The following is a 26,951-nucleotide window of genomic DNA, read 5'->3' on the forward strand; positions in this document are numbered from 1 at the left end:
AAGTGAAAACTGTCACTTGGTTCCAACTTAAACCTGACAAAGACCCCAGGCCTTGTTCATCTCCTGTCTCTGTTTAGGTATTAAAGAGATTCCTGGGGTGCTGAGGACTCACTGCCCATCAGCATCCCATAAGCCCTTTGTGTCTGGGATCCTATCAGAGGACTCCAGGGATTGCCCCCAAGGAATTGAAAAAGGCTCTCAAAACTCAAGTTTTGAGAAGTGCCTTCTCTTCTATAAATTTCATTTCTTCACAGCATTAAACTCAGGATGTCAAAACTTTTTTTTTTCTCCTTCTGATTACTGTGTTTTGGGAGCCAGGAATGGGTTTCCGAGATCATTTTCCTTAGGAGGATTTCTTTTTAAAAAAATTTTTTTTAATTTATTTATTCATGAGAGAGAAAGGCAGAGACAGAAGCAGGCTTCTTGCAGGGATCCTGATGTGGGACTCGATCCTGGGACTCCAAGATCATGTCCTGAGCCAAAGGCAGACACTCAACTGCAGAGCCACACAGGCATTCCTTCCCTAGGAGGATTTCTAGCGTGAAAAGCTTGTAGGATACTAAGATAATTTTTTAAGCTTTGCCTTTAAAAAAAAAAAAAAAAAAGAACTGTCTGGTGTCTGGGACAAGCGGTTTTCAGAATCCCCAAACCAAGGAAGGAGGGGAGGAGAGAGTCAAGGATCAGGGACAATAAAGGCATGAGCAAGTTCCAAAGATCACCGTGGCCATTCCAGTGAGGGCAGAGGGGATCACAGTCTGCCTCAACTGAAGCTGGAAGGAAGGCAGTCAGACTGCAGCAAGGACTTCCCAGGGGTCAGAGATACAGGATTGACAAGGGAAGCAGAAGGGGTAGCTCTCTGTCGGACCCCAGAGACCCCTGGGAGAGGGAAGATGGGCATCCAAGGTGGCAGCTATTTTCAGAGCAGCATTTCCAGGAGTAACAGTCATCTTATGATTGCTTAGATGTTTGCTATTCATTACCACAGGGGCATCGGAGATATATATTTTTTAAGATTTTATTCATTTATTCATGAGAGACGCAGAAAGAGAGAAAAAGGCAGAGACACAGGCAGAGGGAGAAGCAGGCTCCATGCAGGGAGCCCGACGTGGGACTCGATCCCAGGCCTGCAAGATCACGCTCTGGGCCGAAGGCAGGCGCTAAACCACTGAGCCACTCGGGGATCTCCATTGGAGATATTTTTAATATGTCCCTACCCCCCAAGAATAAGATACTTTTCGACTAGTCCAGTAAGAAGCATGAAAATTAACCGAACATTTTTGCCTTGTCAACTCCTAAAGAGTACAGTATTCAGAGAATCAGTTCTAGAGAGGGTTTTTTTCTTTTTTCTTTTTTTTAAATTATTTTCCAGTCAAACACAGATCATTTTGGAGGGCCCTGAAGAATAGGACACCACGAAGAGATCCTGGAAACTCGAATATTTTCTTCCAATCCCAGTTGTCACTCTCAGGGCACTTTGTGCTCCCCGGGATTATGAAGCGCTGCGGTGCACGGAGGGCCGGGTGCGGCTGCCTTTGCCAGATCTCCCCCAGCAAGTCCGCCCTTGGAAGCCTGCACACAGGGTTCCAAGCAGATCTAAGCTCTGAGCAGCCCCTGGTCCTGCCAAATCCTTACATGTTCCCTTATTTCACAGCCTAGAGAGGAGTGGGAAGTTTATTTAGTGCATTCAGTTTTAGCTCTTTGTAACTGGACTTTTGACCAAGTAGAAGGTAGGTTTTTATTTTTTAAAAGAAGGTTTTTTTATTTAAAAAAAAAAAAAAGTGTGTGCGTGTTTTTAAAACTTTTGGGGGGAGGAAGCCTTTTTAAGAAAAAAAATAAAAAAAATCAGTTTGTATATTTTTATGTTCTTCTGATTGTTTTAATTGGAAACTGAACTTGGTAGACTTTTTTAAAAAGCATTTAGCAAAATTTTGCCTTAGGGCTTTGGGCTGCTATTTTGTGGCTTGTTTTATTTGAAAATATTGTTATTTGTTTAGAAACTGAGGGGAGGGGAGAGGACTTTAAACAAAATCCAAACAAAAGGCCCTCCTTCTCCCACACCCCCTACATCAGGTCCAGAAATGTGGTGGAAGATTTCTGTAAAGAAACATTTTTTTTTTTTAATTTTGGACTTTGGTCTGTTTGTTTGTTCTTACTTGGAAACTGGGGCTGAGAATTAAAATTAAATTATTTTTAAAGCCATGTCTAAATTTTACAGCAGAATCTTTCCCTGATATTTTTGTTCCTTTATCAGAGAATTTTAGTTTTCATAGCTTTTGTCTCTTACTTTGTTTTCTATGGGAAACTGTGGCATGGCATGGGAGTTTAAAACATCATCATGTCGGGATCCCTGGGTGGCGCAGCGGTTTGGCGCCTGCCTTTGGCCCAGGGCGCGATCCTGGAGACCCGGGATCGAATCCCACATCAGGCTCCTGGTGCATGGAGCCTGCTTCTCCCTCTGCCTGTGTCTCTGCCTCTCTCTCTCTCTCTGTAACTATCATAAATAAATAAAAAAATTAAAAAAAAAAAAAACATCATCATGTATTGGGAAACTTTTAAAAAACCACCTAAAATTGTACGACCAGCCTTCAGGCTACATATTTCTGCTATTTTTGTTTTACTTTAAAGCAGAAGCTTTTAATTGCACGTTGTGTATTGAAAACAGACGATACTTTAGTGTGAGTAGTGGTTAAATTCATTTATACTTTATTTTATTCAAAATGTATTTACTTAGCTCTTCCTCTGTGCCAGGCACTCCCTTGGACCTTGGGACACAGCAGTGAACAAAACCAAGGCCCTGGCCTCATGATGCTTGGATTCAGGCAGATGCTTGGCAGGCATGCTGCTTGGAAGTAGGGGCGGGCCCTGTGACTGAGCTGTACAGGGAAGGATGAAGGGTTTCAGAGTCAAGTTTCCAGAGAAGCTGGAGTTGGAGGTAGGGTGTTAGTTGTAAAATTAGGGGAAGGAGCTGTAGCCAGGAAGTATATGCTAGAAATGGGAGACTAAGGCAGATAGGAGCAAGTCCGAGTAATTCCACTCAATCAAATAAATAAAATCTTTTTTAAAAAACGCTCAAAAGTGAGAAGCTAAGCTGTATGCCTAGAGAAGCTATGTGCAGCCTAATAACCAACATCAGATTAAAGTGACTGCAAATCCCTTCCTTACTTAGCTGTGTTAAAATGTCATCTTCTCATTGAAATCTTAACTGGCCACCCTATTTAAAATTGTGACCTCCCCACCATGACATTCCCTACCTTTTTCTTACACTGTTATTCCCTGTAAAAGATAATACCTTCCAATATGTTCTACAGTTTACTTGTTTATTTTACTTCTTGTCTGTTTCTCCCTGCAAGATCATGGACTCCATAGAACAGAAATGTTTCTCTTTGGTCTGCTGCTCTATTCCTATCACCCAGAATGGTTTGGGGTCCATAGGATGTGCTCAACAGATACTTGTTGGATGGATGGATGGATTTGTTTTTGTATTCAGTGATTATTTTTTAAGTCCTACTAATCAATAAGAAAAAGTCAAGTAACTGAATATGAGTGGGCAAAATATATGTATAGGAGTTCACAGAGAAAAAACCCAAATGGTCAATAAACACAAAATATTCAACCCCACTTGACATCAGCAAATAAACTAGTAATTAAAAGAATAAGACTTACAGTGAGAATGTTGATGTGGGGTGTTGCTGATGATGCTGGGCAGTAAGTACCCTTTTCAGTTGGTGGAAGTAAAACGGGTACAACTTTAGAGAACAGTTGCATGGTAAACAGAAGTAAGCTAGAGATGTGCACATTCAACATTTCAGTAATTCCACTCAAAATCTATACTCAAGAGAACTGGTTCTCAAACAGAGAGTTTTGACCCTCCCGGGACATCTGGTAATGTTGGAGACATTTTCGGTTGACACACTGCAGGGAGAGGAGTGTCGGAGGGAGGAAGGGTCACTGGCATCCAGTGGGCAGAGGCAGAGCACCCTACCATGCCCAGGCAGCTCTACAACAAAGAATTATCCAGCCTAAAAATGTCAGTGGATTATCTCACTTAATCATCATGAAAATCTTCAAAATATATGTTGTGTTTTTTTCAGAGAGGGAGGCAGAGACGTGGGAAAGTTAAATACCTTGCTCAAGGGTGTAGAGCCGGGTCACTGTTGGAGATCTGCCTGACTCTACAGTTTCTTTCTTAGAAATTCCACCCATTCCCATTAGGATAGAAAAAGCAATCTAGACAAGAAGAAATTTCTCTTTGTATAACCTGTGAATATCAGTTAAGAGTACACACTGTCCTGTGTTCAGTCCCAGGATTATCATTTTTGACCCTGCAGTGACACCAAATATTATGCTAGCCTTATTCCTGCTCTTTATGCTCTGATCTACCCTCTTATCTGAAGGAATGATTTACTTGTTCCCTCAAGTTGACATTATAAAATTTGCTTTTATTTGTCTTGTTTCATTTTGTGCTACGGTAACTTGAAAATCTTTTTTTAAAAAATACTAAAATAATTTTATGCAATGACAAAATATGTGATAATGCCTGGTGCATAGGAATTATTATTTTCACTACCAATAATAGCAATATGCCTATTTTTTTTAATTTTTATTTATTTATGATAGTCACACAGAGAGAGAGAGAGAGGCAGAGACACAGGCAGAGGGAGAAGCAGGCTCCATGCACCGGGAGCCCAACATGGGATTCGATCCCAGGTCCCCAGGATCGTGCTCTGGGCCAAAGGCAGGCGCCAAACCACTGTACCACCCAGGGATCCCAGCAATATGCCTATTGACTGAAGTTATGTAATATTAAGAAAATCACTGAGGGAAACTATTTTTTTAACATATAAGGAAAAGTTGCAACAGTTTTATTGCAGATTCCCCAAAAATAAAATTCTAATGCTTCATAAAATTATGGGTTGGAAACAAATTCTGTAATACCAAAGGATTTCTTTTTGTTAGCAAAAGATAAATAATCCACTAGCTGTGAAAAGTGAAAAAAAATAAAAATAAAAATGTCAGTGGAAACCCTGCCTCAAGAAGCATGACCAAAGATGTGCATAACAATACTATTTGTAATAAGAACAATAACTTTAAAAGTAGAAACAGGAACAGCTCTTAAGTTGGAGTGCCACAAAACAGTTCATTTGAGTAAATTACAAATATGTATCAACATGATACAAACAATAGGACTGAGTGGAAAAAAAGCAGATCTACAAACACAAGTTACACAATTTTTAAAGGTAAACACTTAATGTGGGTGATCCACACAGCAATTGGACCGCAGACTTCAGATGATCAGCCATTGGCATCTGCCCTCATCAGGGGCTCTGCTTTGCCTTATTAACATTCTGGCAGCAAGACCTCACATTTTACATGATTCATTTTTTTGGACACATATTGTTACATCCGTATATGATAAAAGCCAAAAAGGAAAAATACATGCAAATGATATGTTCCAACTTCAGGAACATGGTTCTCTGTAGAAGGAAAAGAAAGATCTGGGTGGTGCTCTGACTGTACCTGGAATGTTTTCTTTCTTTTAAGAAGGCAAAAATGTTGCTGAAGCAAAGACAGCAAGATACTGACATTCCCTTAATTTCCATGGCTGGTATTGTAAACATCCGTTGCATCATTTTTCTATATTTTAAAATAGTTCACAATGAATCACTCAAAAAGAAAGAAAAGGAATGAAAGATAGGCCAGCATTGGTTTTAGAATGAGAAGTAGATGCAAAGTCACACAGCTCTGCTGCTTTCTCTCTACAACCTTGAAGAAATAGTTCAACGCTCCTGGGCATCTTTCCCAATCTGTAAAATGGGCTGACAATCCTTAGCCTCCACCAGTGTCTTCAAACTTCAGTCATGCTGTGCTGCTTCACCATTTCTGCTGGCATTCCCTCAACACCTGTACTGTGCGGGGGCTCAGTGCACAACCTACCGCCACATTTCGTCCTTCCTGTGATCCGCATGCCCTGCTTGGGAAGACATGGCTCCACTGCAGGGGACTCTGCAGGAAAAAATAAGCCTCCATACATGGCACCACCCAACCGTGTTTACATATGTTATGCATGCAGCAAATACAGCAAATGAGTGTGCTATCTTAATCTGTATGTTTTATGTCATAAATTACTTCTCATAACTTAAAAATATCTAATGTTCTAATTTCACATTTTAAAAATCTGAGATTTTATTTATCTAGGAATCAATGCTTTGGGTGGTGTCTTTTCTTATTTTTTTTTCTCTGCATTTGGATATAGTAAATATTTCTCTTACAATCTTATTTATGGCATTAATTTATTATAATGATGTTTGTTATTTATAACAAAATGGATGAATCTGAGAGGTTCAAGAGCGTAGATTTTATTGAATAATGGTTCTCAGGTGTTTCAGAGGTGAGAGGTATCAAAGCTCCACACATCTCTCCCTGACCCCTCCCTTGCTTCTGGCCCTGACATTGGAGGGTGACTGATGATTCTTTTGGAGCAAAAGATTTGAGTGAGCTGAGGAGTAAGTAAGCAGTGTCACAGTTGATGACTCCAAATATAAGTCAAAAAACCATCTTCTCACGAGAATAGGTTGCAAAACAAAATTGGTTAAGGGAGAATATTTTAGCCACACCCACGTGAATGAAGGCCCGAGGGTCTTACACCAGCAGGGCAGCCTGGAGCCTTGCCTACAGGATGTTGCAAGAAGCTATTGTTGTTTGATGAGGTCTTTTTGTTCATGACCTTCCACAAAAAGGCTCCCAGCTAGAGCCCTGTTGGACTGACATTTTCACTATGATCCCTGAGTGTTTTTATTGAGGCCATCAGGATGCAAATAATTTAAAATTCCAAGCACGGTCTTCCTTTTAAAGAATGATAGGAAATGCATTCTAAAATCATCTACTTCTCTGTCTAGGAAGCCCTTCTTTAAAAAGGTTTGGGGGGATCCCTGGGTGGCGCAGCAGTTTAGCGCCTGCCTTTGGCCCAGGGCGCGATCCTGGAGACCCGGGATCGAATCCCACGTCGGGCTCCCGGTGCATGGAGCCTGCTTCTCCCTCTGTCTATGTCCTCTCTCTCTCTCTCTCTCTCTCTCTGACTATCATAAATAAATAAAAAAAATTAAAAAAAAAAAAGGTTTGGTAAAAGAGGGAACAGAGATCTGAAGAACATCTAAAGGTTAAATTATCCAGGCTCTCTCTATTCACCAATGGGATGCATAAATGAAAAATTAGCACCACATGTCAGGACAGCACTATCAAAAAATATCTTAATGGATCAGAGACCTAAATGGGAGATATGAAACCATAAAATTCCTAGAAGAAAACATAGGCAGTGACTTCTTTGACAATGGCCATAGTAACATTTTTTTAGATAAGTCTATTCAGGCAAGGGAAACAAAAACAAAAATAAACTGTTGGGACCACACCAAAATAAAAACCTTTTGCAAAGTGAAGGAAACCATTAACAGAATGAAAAGGCAACTTACTGAATGGGAGAAGATATTTGCAAATATTAAAAACCCAGACATAGAACTCAGCACCAAAAACAAAAAAACAGATAACCTGGTTTTAAAATGGTCAGAGTAACTACATAGACTATTTTTGAAAGACGACATACAGGTGACCAACAGACCCATGAAAAGATGTTCAACATCACTAATCACCAGAGAAAAGCAAATCAAAACAACAATGAGATACCACTTCATACCTATCAGAAGGGCTAGGATAAAAAATATAGAAATATCAAGTGTTGGCAACGATGTGGAGAAAAAGGACCCCTCATGCACTATTGCTGGAAATGTGAATTGGTGCAGCCACTGTGGAAAACAGTGTGGAAGTTATTCAAAAAAATAAAAATGGAAATACCATATGATCCAGCAATTCCAATAAAACCATTAACTCAAGAAATACATGCACCCCTATGGTTATTGCAGCATTATCTACAATAGCCAAAATGTGGAAGCGATGTAAGTGTCCATCGATAGATGAATGGATAAAGATGAATGGATATATATATATATAAAACACTATTACTCAACTATAAAAAAGGATGAGATCTTGCCATTTACCACAACCTGGAGAGAAGGTGAAATAAGTCAGAGAAAGACAAATACTGTATAATTTCACTTACATGTAAAGTCAAAAAATCAAAACAAAAGCAGAAACAGACTCATAAATGCAGAGATCAAAATAATGGTTGACAGAAGGGAGCAGGGTGAGGGATGGGTCAAATGGGTAAAGTGGAGTGGGAGATACAGGCTTCCTGTTATAGAATGAATGTCTTAAGAATAAAGACACAGCATAGGGCATATCATCAGTGGCACATGTAAGTGAGAACTAACTAGTCCAGACATGAAGCTATAAAGATCTGAAGTGAGGGGTGGCAAGGGCTAAAGAGTTTTGGCCATGGGGGAGTGAAGAGAGAATTAAAATGGGTTCACATTTTCTAGTTTGGGTGACAAGCATTCATTCATTCATCAAACAGGTGGTGCTACATCAGGCACTGTATACGTCAGGCATTGTGCCAAATGTTAGAGACAGTAGCAAGAACAGGAAAGTCGGGGATGAGAGGATCTGTCGTCTATAGTCAGACGCAAAGAGGTTGCAGGAGGACACACTTCCCCTTTTAATGTCCAACAGGCAGCAGGAAATACCAAACTCATTTGCCTAAAAGATGGAAGCCCTCAGAGAACACCAGGTGGCAGCATGGACTTGGAAGTTAAAGTGAAGCCGGACCAGCTAGTATCCATTAAGTCTCCTATTTTACATCTGAAACAGATTAAAACAAAATACCATTATTCTTGGGAGAGTACTTTTTAAAAATTCATAAGTAATGTTAACTAATTAAATGCTTGTTTAAACATTTATAAACAACTTTTTATTGGGGGAGGAGGTAGTTTGTTCTACAAAGATATGTACACAAATATTGGCTTTTACGTAACATCATTTGTCAAGAAAAAATCCAGCAGAAATATGCATATGATTAAGGCAACAGTCTTCCAGCTGGATACATATTCCCAATATTATTGCACTGTACATTACTGTGTTCACAGTTCATAAGCTAACTGCTTCCAGTACTGGCAGGGTTGGAAAATACTGTAACTGTGGGAACCCAGAGGTTATAATGCTGCTATATGAGGTGAATGTTTTGTTATATAATTAGCACATTATTTTCCCTTGTGTGTTTCATGTAGCTCTGTTTTTATATTTAGCATAATCCTTCTACCCACGCTTTGTGTCCCATCCTGCCCCACCTTCCCTGAAATGAAGCATACTTAATAACCCCTCGTTCTCAGGTTGTTTTGTCTTTCTCTTACAATTAGTTCTCTAATTTCTCATTTCATGTGCTCATAAATCTCCCTATAATCCAGCAGTGTGCTATTTTTAGGCAAGGAACCAGTGTGAGGGCTCAGCATCAAGCCAGCACAGCAAAGGAAGACCCAGAGACAACAGAAACTATACCTTCATCCCCCATGCTAAGAGCTTCATTGGTGTGTTAGAAGGATGCAATTGGTAATTAATGCTGACTCTCAGGGGTTATGATGGTTTGCAAGTCCATGATTTGTAGTTTGTTGTCTAAAATTATTCTGCAATGTTTAGTCAATGGTAGTAAATTGTTCATTCCAACGGTGAATTTGGTTCTTCCCAACTAATCCGTTTGTTGCCCTTCTGTACGTCTAAATTATTGAAATTCTTCAGGTATTGATCCTTGGTTCTTCCAGCAAAGTAGGAAAAAGAAATCAGAAGAAATGTCCATTGTGAACAATCCACCCATCAAAACAAGTGTCAGTTTCTGGGATTTGGTGGAACTCCAGAGGGCAGAAAAAAGAAGAGATTTCTGTAACACATGGGAAAATTGGCACAGAAAAGGGGAGAGGGAAGAAGAAAAATAATCCAGACAAAAACATTATACCACCACCGAGAAGTATTTTACGAAACAGCTTTCAGTATTATGAAAGGCAAAGAAAATCGGAGGAATTGTTCCAGATAAAAGGGACATGACAGCTAGATGTGTTGTTTGAACTTGGATTGGATCCTGTGCTAGGAAATAAAGGAAATTATTGGGCTAATTGACAAAATGAAAATATGGACTCTATATATTAGCGCTACATTTCCTGAATTTGATCATTGTACTGTGGTTAAGTAAAAGAGCATCCTTGTTCTTAGGAGACGGAGGCACAAACGTTTAAGTGGAAAGGGACATGATGTTGACAACTTATAGTTCAGAAAAAAAATAGAGATGAAAAATCAAATACCATAAAATGTTACCACATGTTGAATCTAGGTAAAGCTTAAAGCCTTGTGGAAGTTCTTCTCACTGGTCTCACAACTTTTCCAAACATTTGGAATAACTTTAAATTTAAAAGTAACAATGATGGGGCACATGGATGGCTTAGTCAGTTAAGCATCTGACTCTTGATTTCAGCTGAGGTCTTTATCTCAGGGTCTTAGGGTTGAGCCCTAGGCAGGCTGCAGGCTCAGCAAGGAGTCTGCTTGAAGATTCTCTTTCTCTCTCTCTCTCTCTCTCTCTGCCTCTCCCCTCACTTGCATCGTCTCTCTCTCTCTCAAATACATAAATAAATCTTTTTTAAAAAAGTGACAATGATAATGATACTAATAATAATTCTGAAAAGCTAGACCTAAAACTTCATACTAGCTACATTTTTTCTGCTTCAAATTAGACTAGCACAGTTAGACAGCTTTGTCTAATCATCTGTGATCACCATAGAGCTAAATATGCTTGAGTCTGTGCTGAAAGTTTACGTTAAATATCTTCCATTTTAATTTGTGTGCATATTATTATAATTATATAAGATAATATGTATTATAGAATAATATATTACATAATATAATTGTTATTATTATATTATTTAAATATTTTTCTGAAATATATTTTATTTCTTTATTTTTAACTATTTTTTTAAAGTAGGCTCCTCACTTGAGCTGGGGCTTGAACTCACCACCCTAGGACCAAGGGGCAGATGCTCTACCGACTGAGCCAGCCAGGTGCCCCTACTTAAATATTTTTAAGAGAAATGTCAGTGCAGAAAAAGAGACCTTTTTTCTGAATCATTGAGGGTAAGTTGCCAACCTGATAGCCCATAATTGCAAAATATTTCAGTGTGCATTCCTGCAAACAAGGGTATTCTCCTATAGAACCATAACACAACCACCAAAACCAAAATGTTAACACTGATACATAATCACCATCTGATTATGAGGCCCCCCTCTCACTATTGTGCTCCTCCTAATGTCCTTTACAACAAGTGGATCCAGTTCAGAACCACCCGTTGGGCTTAGTTGTCTATCTCTTTGGGCTCCTTGGCTCTGGAGCTGTTCCTCAGACTTTCTTCATCTTCCTTGGGACTTTTGAAGATAGTACACCAATTATCTTGTGGAATGTCCCTCAATCTCTTGCTCCCTCATGATTAATTCAGGTCATGCCTCTTTGGCAGGAACATCACAGATGTGTTGCTGTGTCCTCATTGCCCAAGAGTGCTGGCACATCATTTCATTGTGTCCCGTTGTTGGTGATATCTCTTTGATCACTTGACTAAGGTATTGACTTCCAGACTTCTCTGATGTGAAGTTTCTCTCTTTTTTTTTTTTCTTTAGAATTAATAAGTATATTGTGCACAGGTACTTGTAGGGTAAATATCCCATGTCTCAACACTTGCAATTTATTCATTTATTATATCAGTCTAGACTCATAGTTTTCTATTTTCTTCGATAGGTTATGCTTTACTAGTAATATCATTTATTTTAAAGTACAAATTGTGCCAGACTCAGCTAGTGCAGCCCCTGCAAGCTGGGCCTGTGTTCCTTTGACATATCCCCATCATTCTTTGAGTATACTTTCTTAGCTTCTGACACACACAAAAAAAGAGTTTTCTGTCTCAACTTGTACTTTCCCTGTCCTAGCCCTGGAATCAGTGAGTTCTTCAAGGAAGTTGGTTCCTTTCTGTAGAATCATGTTAAGAAAAACAGATCTGAGTGCTAGGAGTTTCGTTCGCTGTTACTAGGGCATCACTTTACTCAGTAGACAAAGTCAATGTATATACACCCGTGTGTATACTTAAATCTATTTATTGTCTTTATCTTCCTCTCTATTTTCTGACAACCTGTATGTTCACACTGATACCACCAATTCCAATTCAATACTACTGAGGTCCATTTTGTTTTGTCTCCATCTCTGGCAGTGAGAAATCTATCTCCCATTACCCTTAATATATTTACCTATTTGATCAATTCCCCATATAGGAACATTCTCTGCTGCCACCACTCATTCCCCATCTGGAAGCTTTCCTTACGACACCTCAGCTCCAACACCTCAAGGTTTGGCTGCACCTCTGCTTCCTTCCTGGACCTCGTCCTGACGCTCTTAGCGCTCTGATTCCCCAGGCTGCCACCATGCTGCACAAATACCCTCCCCACTTAGCCTGGACGGACTCCCACACCCCATGCCATGCCACCCTTCCCTAAGGATTTCCTTCCCACCCTACTCAGGTTTTAATATACCTACCTCACCCCCCACCCCAATCCCTTGAGGACACGGCCACACAGGGATGCCCTTCTCATGCTGCCCAAGGGTTGGGTGCGCATTCTTCTTCCAGCCATCTTGTCCGTTTGTGACCAATTCTTTAAAAAATCAATGAACATAGAGGGAAAATAAAATTTACACGAAGGAATCTCCACACCATGGCAATGTGTTTATAAGCTTAAGTGAAGCAGGCTTAAAATGAGTTATGTAGCTATCAAGGTAATAAACCATTAAGCTTTAAATTCTCTGAACTCAAATCATATGACATTTGCCCAAGTAGCAGAGACTTGGTAGACTGTGTGGAATATGAAAGTCAGAATGGCAGGATCTGCTCTTCCCTCCTCCACAAGATTATGGAACTATTTCCGAGTTTCCCAGATGACATTAAGAATTCAGAGAATGTGTCTCAAAAGCTGTTCCATTTTAATGAAATCATCTGTTGATTCTGTTTCTATCAGTAAACAAGCAATCAGATGTATTGCATCTTTTCTTCTACTAAGTGGCAAGTATTTACTTGAACTCTCAGCACCCCAGACCACCTGGCACAGTGGTGATGGAAGCCACATAGGTCTCTGTTCTGTCCCCAACTTTGAGTCATAGTGTAGATGATGCCATTTGCTTGGCTACTCTCTGAACTTTCTTAGCTCTTGATCTACATCTAAACTTCCAGCTCTTCAACAGAGGCAACGTACTTCCCAGGAAGAGGGTGGGCTTTGGAGCCAGTCAGGTATAGTTTGAAATATATTTAGGTAAACTTAGTTTTTTCATCTAGAGAATAGCATCTAAAGTTATACATATTTTGCTAACTTTCTGTGAAAGTTTGGGAGAGCATAAATGTAATGGGGGAAATAATTTGATAATTATGTGTGTGCTTTTTTTACTTCTTAGTTTCCTAATACATGGCCTTGGTCCTAGGACACTCAAGGAACCCATCTGCCTGAGGGAGGGAGATTAAGATTTCTATAAAAGGAACACAAAACAAAACTAACAACAACAAAATGACAGATAATGTTCAGTTGCTGTCATTTAAACTGTGGTTTAGTTTAAATGAAGCAAAACATTTAGAGCTTTAAAAAAACATTAGAAATACAGCTTAAATGAAGCAAAACAACGGCCTTTCAGGCGAGGCTTTGCCATAAGAAAGGATTACCTAAATTCATTTATCTTTTTCTTTAGCTTAGAGTTTTATGTAAGGGACAAATAAGAGCAGAAGAGGAGCAGAGAAACCTGCCTTTTATGTAGAGGACACAGAGAAAGAGAAGAGTGAGATAGTCAGATGGATGTGCCCTGATTCTTCCCTCTGAAATTTGTTATATAAGTTGGGTACATGGACTCTTATCTTGCTACTTGTCTGGGTCTCAAGAAGGAGGACACAGCATAAGCAGCCATATACCAAACAGGAAACAGTCTATCTAAATAAACTTGGGAGTGCAATGTGGTCAGATAGAGAAATGCCTTGAAGCATAGCTTCCCAGGCTATTCTCATCCCCATAAGACAAGGACACTATTAAGGCCAATGGACCTGCCATGGGGCTGCTAGGATAAGGCAAAGTGACCCACAGAAGAGACTAAGGGTGGACGGTCTGGCCAAGTGACCACATGGAAGATAAAAGAGAGACTCAGGGGCCAGCAGGCAGTGAGAGAGGAGAAACTAATTGACTGGCTCTGTCCAGAAGCATTGTCCAAAAGACCCATCAGCCCAAAACAGCAGGTTTGGAAGGAGTTGATCAAGCAACATCATTCTAGAGGCCAACAGATGTTGCCAGGTAATACTCCAAATTCAACCGAAGACCAGAGGACCCCATTTCGCCCACAAACCCAACAGGTTATGTGGCCACTCCATACTACCTTCTACACCAACTACTCCATCTTACAGAGAAGGCAAAGAAGGAGTAATCTGAGAGACAGAACATTTTTATCCAATTGAGAATTTTTTTTCCAAAAAGGATCGTTTTATTTTTTTTTAGGTTGGACCAAGTTTAAACTACATTAGAGATTTGTTTTGTTTCATCTCCCCACAGAGTGGGTTAAAGCGAAAGGCTATAAAAGGTTTTATTCACAGACTCAAACCGCTATAATGCATTGCCTGCTTATTCACATGATGCTCTTAGCCCCAACTCAATCCTAATGTCTTCCACCAAAATAAGCAGCCAAGAAACTGAAAACAGGGTCCGAACACAGCCAAGTCATCTTCCAAGAGTGGTTATTAGCATCCCATCTGTCACAAGCTCTCTCTGCCAACAGTGAGAGAGTGTTGCCCATGGCCAAAGATGGGATACTGTGGGAGAGCAATGGGTTCCAGTTCCTTCTTTGTTGATCATACTTAGTATGCTTCTTTTCCATTTCTTTAAGGGCATGATGTTGAGTTTCATGGAAATGAGAGAAAGTATTAGAGAAGTTTTCATAAGGTAACCTAGGAAGACTTTCTGCAACTCTGCCCATGGTAGGCCAACATCAGCTATTCTGTTTTCATAACTTTCAGGGAAGAGCATCAGGGACAGGCCTATATACCGTATCTGAGTGGAGATTTACTTTTTAAACAAATTTCTGTGCTCAACTGAATTCTTAGGACTTGAACCAAAGGAAGAAAGCACAAAACACGAAGCAAAACATGAGAGGAAAGTGTCCAGGTCTAAATGTTTACTTTGTACCACCTGGAACTGTATCGTAAAATACAAGTGATTCAGTTTACGAGGCTACCTTGCCAAAATAGTGCCTTTAAAGGTACTTGGGACATAATTTGTGTTTAATTTTAAAAGAAACCTATTAGAAGTGTGTGTGTTTTATTTACCAACAAGACCAAATTGCTCACCAGTGTGAGCTGTGTTTTTGCCCAAGCTTTGCAGGTGCAGACGTCTATATAAAAAAGCCCTAATTCTGAAGGCAAAAATAGGGATTTTCCTACTGGCAGTTCCCTCCTTGGTTAATTAGATGGCATTAGGAAGAAAATGGTTGGCCATGTTATCTAGAAGAAAGTATTATTAGAGATGGGATTATATCCTAAAAACATTTAATACCCTGTGTTCTGGTCTCTAATATGCCATCTGGAGCAGCTACTTGGGCAAAATTACAGCAAATTGATAGAAATATAAAAAATTGCCTCAATTTATTAACATAGATAAAACTCCCTTGCTGAAAAAAATAAGCTTGTTAAGTGCCATGTGTGAGTTGTGGTTTGACAGACAACAAATACAGAAGATGAAGAGTCACAAAACTTGACTTATTCGAACCACCAGCACATCTGTACTCTTAAAAAACAAGAAACTTCTCAGAGACCCACTTCCATTTTTGTAAAATAAAGATCATTTTTAAATTTTATGCATTTATTTTTTTAAAGATTTTATTTATTTATTTAAAGAAAAAGAGAGAACAGGGGAAAGGGCAGAGAGAGAGGGAGAGAGAGAATTTCCAGCAGGCTCTGCGCTGGGTGCAGAGCCCAATGTGGGGCTCGATCCCACGACTCTGAGATCATAACTTTAGCTGAAATCAGGAGTTGGCCATTTAACTGACTGAGCCACACAGGCACCCCTACAAAGCCTTTGGAAGTGAAAATTTAGATAACTATCAATTCCTAGGTCTCACACTTCCAGCTTAAACAAAAATGGGTGTTTTGATTAATGAATCATTGTGTTTATAAGGTCCAACATAAATAAACTTTCATTATAATAACCTCATTTCAAAAAGCTTCTCATGCTTTCTATCAATTACATTAGGATGAGAAGAAAGATTGAAATACTTAAGAAATGGTTCTCCAGAAAAAGGGGGGGCGGGCAATGGTGAATACACCTGCTACTTACATACTTCTTACCAGATGCTGCAAAATGAGGTAGAAAATGAGAACAAATTGCTGGTCCCACAAAGATTATTTCAGTTCCATTGGAGACCACTAGGAAGTCAACTCCAGCTGAATCAGTTTAGATCCAGATGGAGAGCAACAGGGTAACTTCATGGTAAATCCTCTCCATTTTTCCTTTAGAAATGGCTCTGGATTTTTTTTCTTTTTTCTTTTTTTTTTTTTTTACAATGAGTGTCTGCAGTTAGGATGGAAATTTCTTGTGGTATGATTCATTCCTGGTTTTGCTCACAGAATTACTCACCATTTTTTGTTTGAGAAAAAGCATTTGCCATGCTAGAGCCTAGAACTTTCTTTAAAAGTAGGAACAGTTCTAATCTCAGACTCATAATTTGGATGGTAAAAGTTTTGCAGCTGTATCTAGCTACCTCTTGAAAGCTCTCTTATGAGTACTCATATAAGTGTTGGAATGTTCAGTTGTTAAGAAAACAATAATAGAAGACCAAAGCACTTTTTAACCACCTTGTTAAGGTGTGATTGACATGCAAAAAGCTGTACATATTTACTGTATACAACTTGATGTGTTTGGAGATAGGTATACACTGTAAAATCATCATAATCTGTGCCATGAATGTATTAATCATTATATAAATAATAATAAAGTATTATTATTGCTTTTTGTGATAAAAACATCTAACATAGCATCTACCCTCTTTGCAAAATTTTAAATATGCAATAGAATATTGTCAAGTATAGGCTATATGCTATAGAGTAATCTCTAAAATTTATTCATCTTGTATAATTGAAACTTTGCACCTTTTGTCTAATACCTCTCTCTCTCTCTCTCACCCTCTCTTTCTCACCATCTCCCATTGTGCCTAACAACAACCACTCTACTCTCTGTTTCTTTGAGTTTGGTGCTTTTAGATTCCTCATATAAGTAAGACCAAAGCATCTTTTCCAGTTAATGATTATGTGATAGTAAATTGGAAGAACAAAATCTAGGAGGAAATAAAAATAATTATAAACCCAATGTGTTTGGGGACAACCAAAATTCCACAGTTTAGGTGGACAATAAGTGGTGCACAATCTATCCAAAACAAAACTTTCTGAAGGAAATGCGTTTCATCCAAATATTTTTAAATGTGGCGAAAACTATTATCTGAACCCACAAGGAACGCCTATGAGAAGGCTACATACTTTGCCTTTTCTGAGCCATATTAAGGAACTAACCAAGGTTCACTACAACTGATCTAAGGGAGATCGTTGATTCCTAGTATGGGATGGGAGTAATTAGGCAGCTTCAGACTGGATCCCATAGTGTTCATTTGCCCTGACATACATATTGGGTTCCTGTATATGGGTCATATGCACAGCCCCCATATTCCCTACTCCCACCCCTGGGCAACTTAGTCACTGACCCCTGTTTGAGAAATGTGACTATTCCATAGGCAAAAGCACTTTATAGTTACACAGAGAGGGTCCTTTTCAGTACATGGGATACTAGTTAGTGCAAAGGTACTTTGATATCTTCAAAGACTAAATCCTCTTTTATCATATCTGACTTCAAAGTTTTAAGCCATCCAGGAGCCTCCATGATCTGTTCTTACCATCCCTTTCCAGGTTGTTCACAACACCCTCTCCCATTATCCCGTACTTCTGTACAGCTAGAGTACTAGGAGCTTTGTTGGTTTTGTTTAATATCCCCACATTTTCTTTTGTTTTACTGCCAAAAATCTTTTTCTCCTCAAGTTGTAACTACTTATTTATATCCCACCCTCCCTTCTTACAAACAATATTTAAATGACATTTCTTCTATGAAGCCTTCCCTGAATCTCCATCAACACCTGGCTGAATGTAATCTTCCTTCACTGCTATATTCCAATAGCAGTTAGTACATCTTTTATAGGGAGACTTTGTCATATTTTAAGCCATGTTTGTTATTTCTAGGCAACTCTCATCTTCCCTAATGAGGATGATAATAATAAGAGCAGCTACCATTGCTTTGAGGGCTCAGTGTGCTGTAAGGACTGTGCAACTAGAGCTTGAGTCTTGCAGTTGCTCTATAAAGCAAGCATTTTGATCTCTATTTTACAAATGAGCAAAAAGGTTTAGAGAGCTTTAAGTGGTGAACTCCAACATCACAGGCCAGCAAGTGCTAATAGTGGGATGTAATAAGACATGCGTACAACCCCAAACCACTTCTCTTAGCCACTGCCCTATCACCAAACCCAGAAGTTCTTTAAAAGGGAGGTATAGGGAGGTGTCTGGATGGCTCCATGGTTGAGTGTCTGCCTTTGGCTCAGGTCATGATCCTAGGGTCTCAGGATAGAGTCCCACATTGAGTTCCCCTTGGGGAGCCTGCTTCTCCCTCTGCCTATGTCTCTACCTCTTTCTGTGTCTCTCATGAATAAATAAATAAAATCTAGATAGATAGATAGATAGATAGATAGATAGATAGATAGACAGATGATAGATAGATAGATAGATAGATAGATAGATAGATAGATAGATGATAGATAGATAGATAGGAGGTGGAGGAGGCTCACCACTGCACACCTAAACTATACCTGGCACTGGAGCAGGAACTTTCATGTGTTCATTATCTCATTTATCTGTGAGTTACATGGTGTAACCCACACTTTGCAGCAAGGAAAACCAAAGTTCACTACACATATGTTTTTTGAAAGTGAACTGATTAGAATAAGCCATATGTAATGCATTTAATTGGTAAAACGTTGAGACCCAGAATATATAAACACGTCCTACAACTCAACAAGGAAAATAATAACTACCGGCAAGAAAATGGGCAGAAGACATGAAGAGGACAAAAGATATTTAGCATGGAAGAAACCAGAATGACCAAAATCACATGAGCTGATGTTTTGACTATTTCAGTCTTACTAGAAATAATGGGAAATACAAATTACAACCACGAGATGCCATTTCACACCCGTCAAATTGACAAAAATTAAAATCTTTGACCACCCCACATGTTAAGGTAATAGGAAGTTTTGTATACTGGAAGTGAGAGTGAAAATGGCACAGACATCTCAAGCATTTTATAATGCCTTTGGGACCTAACAACTTCACTGCTACGTATATTCCCTAGAGAAGCTGTCCTCAAAATTAATACAGATTTGTTCACCTCAGTACAGTTTAGGGAATGGATGTGGTATTGTAATATAATGGAATATTTTTTTACTGTGTTAAAAAGAATAATCCAGGTACACCTGGGTGACTCAGTCATTGAACATTCAATTCTTGGTTTCAGCTCAGGTCGTGATCTCAGGATTATGAGATTAAGCCTTGAGTTGAGCTCTTCACTGCTTAGAATTCTCTCTCTCCCTCTCCCTCTGCCCTTCCCCTCCCAAATAAAAAAATAAATACATAAATAAATAAATCTTTAAAAAATACAAAGTATAATCCATATATCAAAAATGGATCAATCTGACAACCTAATACTGAATTTAAAAACCAAGTTACAAAAGTGTACATCTATGAAAAATTTAAAACAAAGATACCAAATACTGTTTATGGGTACTATGTGGCAAACCTCTGTAAAGTATATGCAGTAAAAGTTTTTTTTAAAGTATAAAAAGTATTTTTTTAAGTACAAAAACAAAGTACTTAAGTATTCACATTAAAAGTGGATTGCTAGGCCCCATAGGCATTATAAAACCTGTCTGAAATGGTTGTACCAATTTTCATTTCCATTTCTATTTCCAGCATATAAAACTTCCTATGACTCCCAACATTTGGAATTGTCAGGTGTTTTAATTTTGGTCAATTTGAAGAATGAGAAATGGCAACTCATTGTTTTAATTTCTATTTCCCTTCATTCTAGCAAAGTTGAATATCATCTCCTCTGGGGAAGGAGATAAAGGATGAGATTAGGGCTTTTACTAGCTTTGTGTCTCGACTAACAACACCACAAATTTAACAGCTTAAACTAACACCCATTTATCATCTCTCAGTTTCCTTGTGTTAGAAGTCCAGACAAGGTTTTGCTGGGTTAGTTGTCTCGAATCCAAGCTTGAAATCGAGGAATCAACCAGACAGTGCTCACACTTGGGAACTGGACTAGAAAATATTCCAACTTCTGTCAAAATGTAGGCCAGTTTCATTTTCTTGCAGCTATAGAATCATGGTGGCCAGTTTTTTCAAAGCTGGCAGTGAGGAGAGAGGTTCTCTGTTGTTGTAAATCTCTGACTTCCAGACACTCTTTGAAGGGGTTCCCTAATTAGACTAGGCCCAAACAGGATAATCTCCTTTTCAGCAAACTAAAACTCGGCTGATTAAGGACTTTAATTACATCTATAAAATCTCTTACCCTTTGCCGTATAATGTAACTTAATCAAGAGAATGACATCACATCATCTTGCCATATTCTATTACTTAGGAACAAGCCAGAGGTTCTGTGACTCAAGGGGAAGAGGACATATAAGAGTGTGGCATAACCCTAGGGCATGTCCACCACAGGACCGGAGCCTTGATTTTGTCTAGGATATGTTCTCTCTCTTAAAAAATGGAGTCTAAATCTTAACATTTATTCAATATTGATGTTGCCTCCACCGATATCTGTTAAATTGTTTCTGGGACTTTTCTTTATCATTGAAATAGTTCAAAATGTAAGCAACAAAGTTTTTAAAAAATTACTAAGTAGGCTCACCAGTAAAGGACATTTCAAAAGACCAATAGAACAGAAGAAGAGGGTACAGAAGAGGTCAGGTTTGATGATATCATCACTTTTTCTAAACCCCAGATTCTGAGAGCCCTTGATTACTTTTTTTGGCCTATTTTATTATTTTTATTTTTTTAATTCTTTTTTTAGACACTTCTTTATTTATTTATTCATGAGAGACACAGAGAGAGGCAGAGACATAGACAGAGGGAGAAGCAGGTTCCCTGCAGGGAGCCTGATGCGGGACTCGATCCCAGGACCCTGGGATCATGCCCTGGGCCAAAGGCGGCACTCAAACACTGAGCCACCCAGGTGCCCCTTCTTTGGCCTGTTCTAAAAACCAGTGGGCCCACAGATCCAATGTCTGCCCTTCATGCCCAATTAACAAAAAGCGTCTGTGTTATGTTTTTATTTGATGAAACAGGAGATGAGCTCCTTTGGTTCCCGACTGCTGAGGTTAGTTACTGGACAGCATCTGGCTTCTTCTCAGAGTTGCCAGCTAAGAGCTACTGCAAATCCAAGAAAACCAGGACCTAAGATCATTAAACACATTTTTGGTCACATTCCTGCAAAAAGAAAATTAACCCCACCTCGAGTAACTTGTTGACAAAGTGACAGAAATTGATACTGTCAGGAAAACATGTAGTCAAATGTGGCTTAAGTCTCTGGCCTAAACTCTAAAAATGCATTTACTTTACTATGAGTTAGCAAAGCATAACAAGTTTCAACAAGATCAGAACAGACTGGAGGTTTGAATTATATAAACACATTTTGGTGCCAAGAGAAAACACTGTAAAGTAGTTTAAGCAACTCAAAGAATAGAGTCTGAGTAAACTTTTTAAGCAGGGAAGGAGAAACCAGTCTTTTTCTAGAAACTTATGGAATGATAAAGATACCAATAACTGGTTTAACATTTTCAAACTCTTTCTTGCCCCCCGGCTTATTTAAATTGCTTATTTGCCATTTTATTTGCACTTACTTGAAATTATTTTGTTTGTCTTAACCTCTTTCAAAAAAAAAAAATTCAATGAAAATAAACAGAGAAATTGGAAGACCCCTCTGGAAAATCCTCATTTCAACCTTCTTTTAGTTCCACGCCTAAGGAGATTCAGGGGATCAAAGTCCTCCATCTCTAGGCATGAATGGGGCCCAGAGAAAAATCACACCATGTAAGCCTCTCTATTGATTTCTGTAGGAGATAGGTTTAATTTCAACAAGGATCATCTTGTTTGGGAAAAGAGATTGCTACAGGGCATCTTGGTGGCAGGGAAAATAATATGTAAAGGAAGTAGCAGTCTGACTTGCTTAAGCCTAGTGCCAGGTGAAGGGTTAGAGCATTGATTATATATCTATGAGTTTCTGGTGTTTCGCTCTTTGTGGCACAGGTACTTCCTCCTTTCCTGTTGGAAACTTTGCTGAACTATTACCCTAACACTACTATAGTAGCTCTGTATTAATCTGTTAATAAATTACCACAAAACTCAGCAGTGTAAAACTGTAAATCTTTACTATTACACATCATTTCTGAGGCTCAGGAATCCAAAAACAGCTTAGCTGGGTAGCTCTGGCTTAGGGTTGCTCTGAAGGCTCTAATCAGGGAGTCAGCTCAAGTTTTAGTCATCTGAAGGCTTGACTGGGGCTGGGTGATCTGCCTCCAAGACCGCTGCCTCATATTGTCGTTGGCCAGAGGTCTCAATTCCTTGATAAATGAGTCATTCTATAGGCTGCTTGACTGTCCTGAGATAACAGTTGGCTTCCCCAGAAGGAGTAATCAGAGAAAGTAAGGCAAAGCCACAATATCTGTTATTACCCAGCCTTGGAAATGACATAGCATCCTTTTTGCAGTATTCTATTGGTTGCACAGACCAATCCTGATATAATGCAGGAGGAGATCACACAGGAGGCTATCTTGTCAGCAGGCTAACTGCAACTAACTGAAATAATGAATTACTGATACTTGCTTCAATATTTTGCCCTCCCATTTCAAGTGATCTCTTTTCTCTAATACATTGATTTTTTTATTGTCTTTGGAATTTAAAAAAAATCTGGTAATATATAAATGTTAGGGCTGGACTTTACATGTTGCCCCTCCAGAAGTGTGTTTGCTTTATTTACTTATTTTTTAAAGACTTTATTTATTTGAGAGAGAGCATGAATGGGGAAGAGGGGCAGGGAGAGGGAGAAGCAGACTCCCCATTGAACATGGAGCCTGATGGAAGGCTTGATCCCAAGACCCTGGGATCATGACCTGAGCTGAAGGCAAACACTTAACTGACTAAGCCACTCACAGGCCCTAGGAAGTATACTTACTTTAAAAGAGAAGTTTCTTTGGGGGTGAGGGAAATATTCCAGAATAAGATAGTGGTGATGGTTGTACAACATTATGAATATATTAAAAACTATTGAATTATATACTTTAAAATGCTCAGAATATGTGATACAAACTTCACTGGAATAAAAAACAATTTTAATCAAGGGCGTCTGGTAACATTCACATCAAATTTGCTGATCCAAAAAGACTTACAGTTGCTTTTAGCTCTTTACATTGTTTGTTCTCTCAGCTCAAAACTGGAGTATGATTAATCCAGAAACTATCAGGTCCTGGGAAAAATGATATATGGAGCTCACACTTAGGGTAGGCTGGAGTCTACTGGAAATAACAGTAAGTACTAGGGCAGTGTAATGGCAAGTTTTTAAGATCGCTATTGAATCACATTCCTATGATCCAGCTCACATGATCCTTCCATAGGGAAATACACACAGCACATCTTATTCTGGCCTAACAAATGTTATCAGTAGATTTGTGTATTCTTTGAGCATTTCCCCTAAGATCACTTATGTCGGGGCATTTTTTTGCACAATTTGTGATTTCACTTGGTAATTGTTTTCCATTATGTTGGCTTGTGTCATCAGCTACTTGAAGAGGCGCCAGATTTTTTTTTTCTTGTGTTTAATACCCTTTGTGGCTATGAGACTCAGTCTGCCAAAGACCCTTGATCAGTTTTTGTTTTCCTGCACACACCACCCTTGTCAGTAATCAGGAAAACTGAGTCAGCCTCAACCGGCACTGATGGTCACAGTGTGCCAGGGATCACATCTACTGTATCATCAAGTATTAAACGACTGTCCCAAGTAGTTCTTAGTCCTGAGCCTCAGAGTGGTTACATGACTTTCCCAGAGGTCATACAATCAGTTGAAAATATATTACCTAAAGTAAGACCCTTAGACACAGAGCATTCCGCTTTGAAGCAATTCAATAAATTATAATAAAATTCAACTGAGATTAATGAAATTGACCTCATCTGACTTGCTATGTACAAAGATTGTGTGTGAGCTGGAAACCTACCTTCCCATTTACCAGATTCTCCATAACCTGACTCTTATCTTTCTACGATGCAGAGGGAGATGCATAGGAAATGGGGGTCCACAAGCATGTGACTTTCAGACAGGTCCGGGACTTGTCTTCTCCACCTCTCACTATCTTTTCTTTTGCTCTCTTTCAGCAAGTCCAGAACAGAGTCATGAGTATGAGAGCAAAGCATGACACTGCTTATCCTGTTGATCAAAGTCATGAGGTCAGCATAGCAGATCTGCTCGATCCTCTCAAGGCTCCATGAGTGTTTTCTGTCTCTTGGAGGCCTCTTCTAAATTCTGTTTTTCAGGTTTTCTGTGGCAGCTGGTAAAATAAGGAAGTATTGACTCTCAAAATTCGATAGATATCATGTAATAAAATGCTTTGCCTATTCCTGTTCTGCATTGATATCTTTTATTAACTGGAATCATAAAATATCTTACGTATAAGCCTAAGTTGAGTAATAATGAAACTTTTGTAATCGCTGAAATTGTTCGTGCGTTGGAGAGTCAGGAAAATATGTCTAAGGGTGCGATGGTGCCCAGCTATACTGATAAAAGGGAATGTATGTCAATATTAATGTCAAATGAAGGGAGACACAGGATACTTCAAAATGTGTCACTAACAGCAATGGGATTTGCAGCTCAAATTTGCAAAGAGGTAGTTAGAAAGACATTCCAGAGGTGGAGGGTCAGAGAATTTACAGAACCCTTGTCCTTCTGGGGAATGAAGAAGGGAATATCCAGAGCTCAAAAAGCCTTGTACTGAGGCTTGCAAGGGGAGCCTTCTGATAATCCCAAAATAACCACTGCGACCTGATTCTGTTCTTTGGTACCTTTTACAGATGAATAATCCTGAGGTCCAGCACAGCCAGATCACTGAAATCTTTCTGAAAGGAACTCATTACATATTTCTACATCAACAAAACCCATAATCCGTGATAATCTCCTTTTCACCAGGACGGAAGGGGAAAGGAGGAAAGGAAAAGGAACGTAAGAAATTACTCATTTTTTATGGCTATCATGATAAAGAGGTACTTGCTTTAAGAGCCTGGATATCAAGAGTGTTTCATTTGAGTGTCTCCACACCTTGGGAAGGAAGTTTGAAATACTCTTGCATGCAAAAATGAAATATTTTCATTGGTAATATAGTCTTTTGACTAAGGATATTAAAATATTATATTAATATATAAATATTAAATATATATTATATTAATATATAAATATTAAAAATACTTCATAACCAGTAAAGTCATAGAAATTGGTATGTAAACTTCAAAATTTAGAAACATAACTTTATATACTCTCAGAAAGAAAAAATGAAAATTCATGTGTTTTTTAACATCACTTGCCAAGTGATTGAACTGCAGTAGAATTCCTTAAATAATTCTAATAATTTCCAGATTATTTATTGATTTTTAAATATTGTTTATATGATCTTTTGTTTGACACGGCTGTCACTAGCCACATGATGGCCCCATCTGAGCTCTAATTTATTAGAGACATGTTCCCACCACATCAGACTTCTCACAACTTCCCTGTTAAATTGACCAAGATAAGGTGATCTGTGATGCTGTGAAGTGCATGAGGATCATTGTCTCTCATCTCAGCTCTCCGATCTCGCCGGTGTTCTCCAGGGCTTCACTCTTTTCTCTCCATGCCCTCTGGTCCCTCATCCCTGACGGGACTACCAGGGCAGGTTGCCCACTCGGAGCCTCTCCTGGCATAAGTGAATCAGAAGGTAAAAGGAAGGTAGGAGAAAAGAGACAATGAGGTGGAGAAGTGCTCATCTTCGTCACCAAGAGTCTGCCTCTTGTTTATAGCCCCCACCCCCCGCCCCCCAGCCCAGGTGGTGGGAGATGGTGGCAGCAGGTCCTATGTAGGGCAATCTGTGGGCAACAGGTGCAGGTTTGAGCTCAACTACTGAGCAATATACAAAAAAAGTGTAAGACAAAGGGAGGAGAATAAAAGAAATGCAAATGAAAGTCACCCACAAATTGGGCAAGGGCTCTGAGGTTTCCCAGAGGCAAGAGGGCTCCAGCTGAGGCTGGGTCTGCCTCAGGAAGGAAATGGCAGGAGGGCATCTGAAGGGACACCCGGCTCCTCTGTCCAGCAGCTTGCCATTGGTGTCCGGCCAGAGGGAAGTTCACTTGGTTACTTACTGGTGTGCTGACCCTTTGGCTCTCAGGTAGGTTCCCTCCCACATAGTCCTCTTCGCTGTGCTCAGGGTCCCCTCCCACCCCATGGATCACGGAAAAGTATCAGACAAGTTCCCCCAAGCCATCTGAAAGAACCCAAACAAATACCTGCTAGGCCCAGTAGCTCCCCAGCTGCTACCTGAGTTTTACCATTCTCTATCCCTTGGATGATGTTAGGCATTGTTTGAGGGGTTTACCAGAAACATCTTCCTCAGCTCTGCTCCGTGTCCATCCCCTCCCACCCAGGAATTTTAAACTTAGAATCCTCCCACACCTAAAACAGAATGTCTCTGCCAAGGTCCCTAACCCTGCTCTCCAACGTTCAAACCAGAAAAATGTGTTAGAATTGTATGTGCAATTTCTGAGACTATGTAGCTGGATTTATATTATTCTTTTTTTCGACTT

At 39.3% G+C, this 26,951-nt stretch overlaps 1 long non-coding RNA gene across 1 annotated transcript in view; it reads left to right on the forward strand.

The window, feature by feature from the left end:
* The window catches only part of LOC140604767 (uncharacterized), a 92,291-nt gene extending 66,956 nt beyond the window's left edge, over nt 1-25,335 (forward strand). The window contains exon 3 of the long non-coding RNA XR_012007580.1: nt 25,194-25,335. This is a non-coding gene — a long non-coding RNA (uncharacterized lncRNA). The remainder of the gene's footprint in view (nt 1-25,193) is intronic.
* The last annotated feature ends 1,616 nt before the right edge of the window (nt 25,336-26,951 follow it).

This window comes from Canis lupus, chromosome 15 (genome assembly GCF_048164855.1).
Source record: "Canis lupus baileyi chromosome 15, mCanLup2.hap1, whole genome shotgun sequence".
Taxonomy (NCBI): Eukaryota; Metazoa; Chordata; class Mammalia; order Carnivora; family Canidae; genus Canis; species Canis lupus.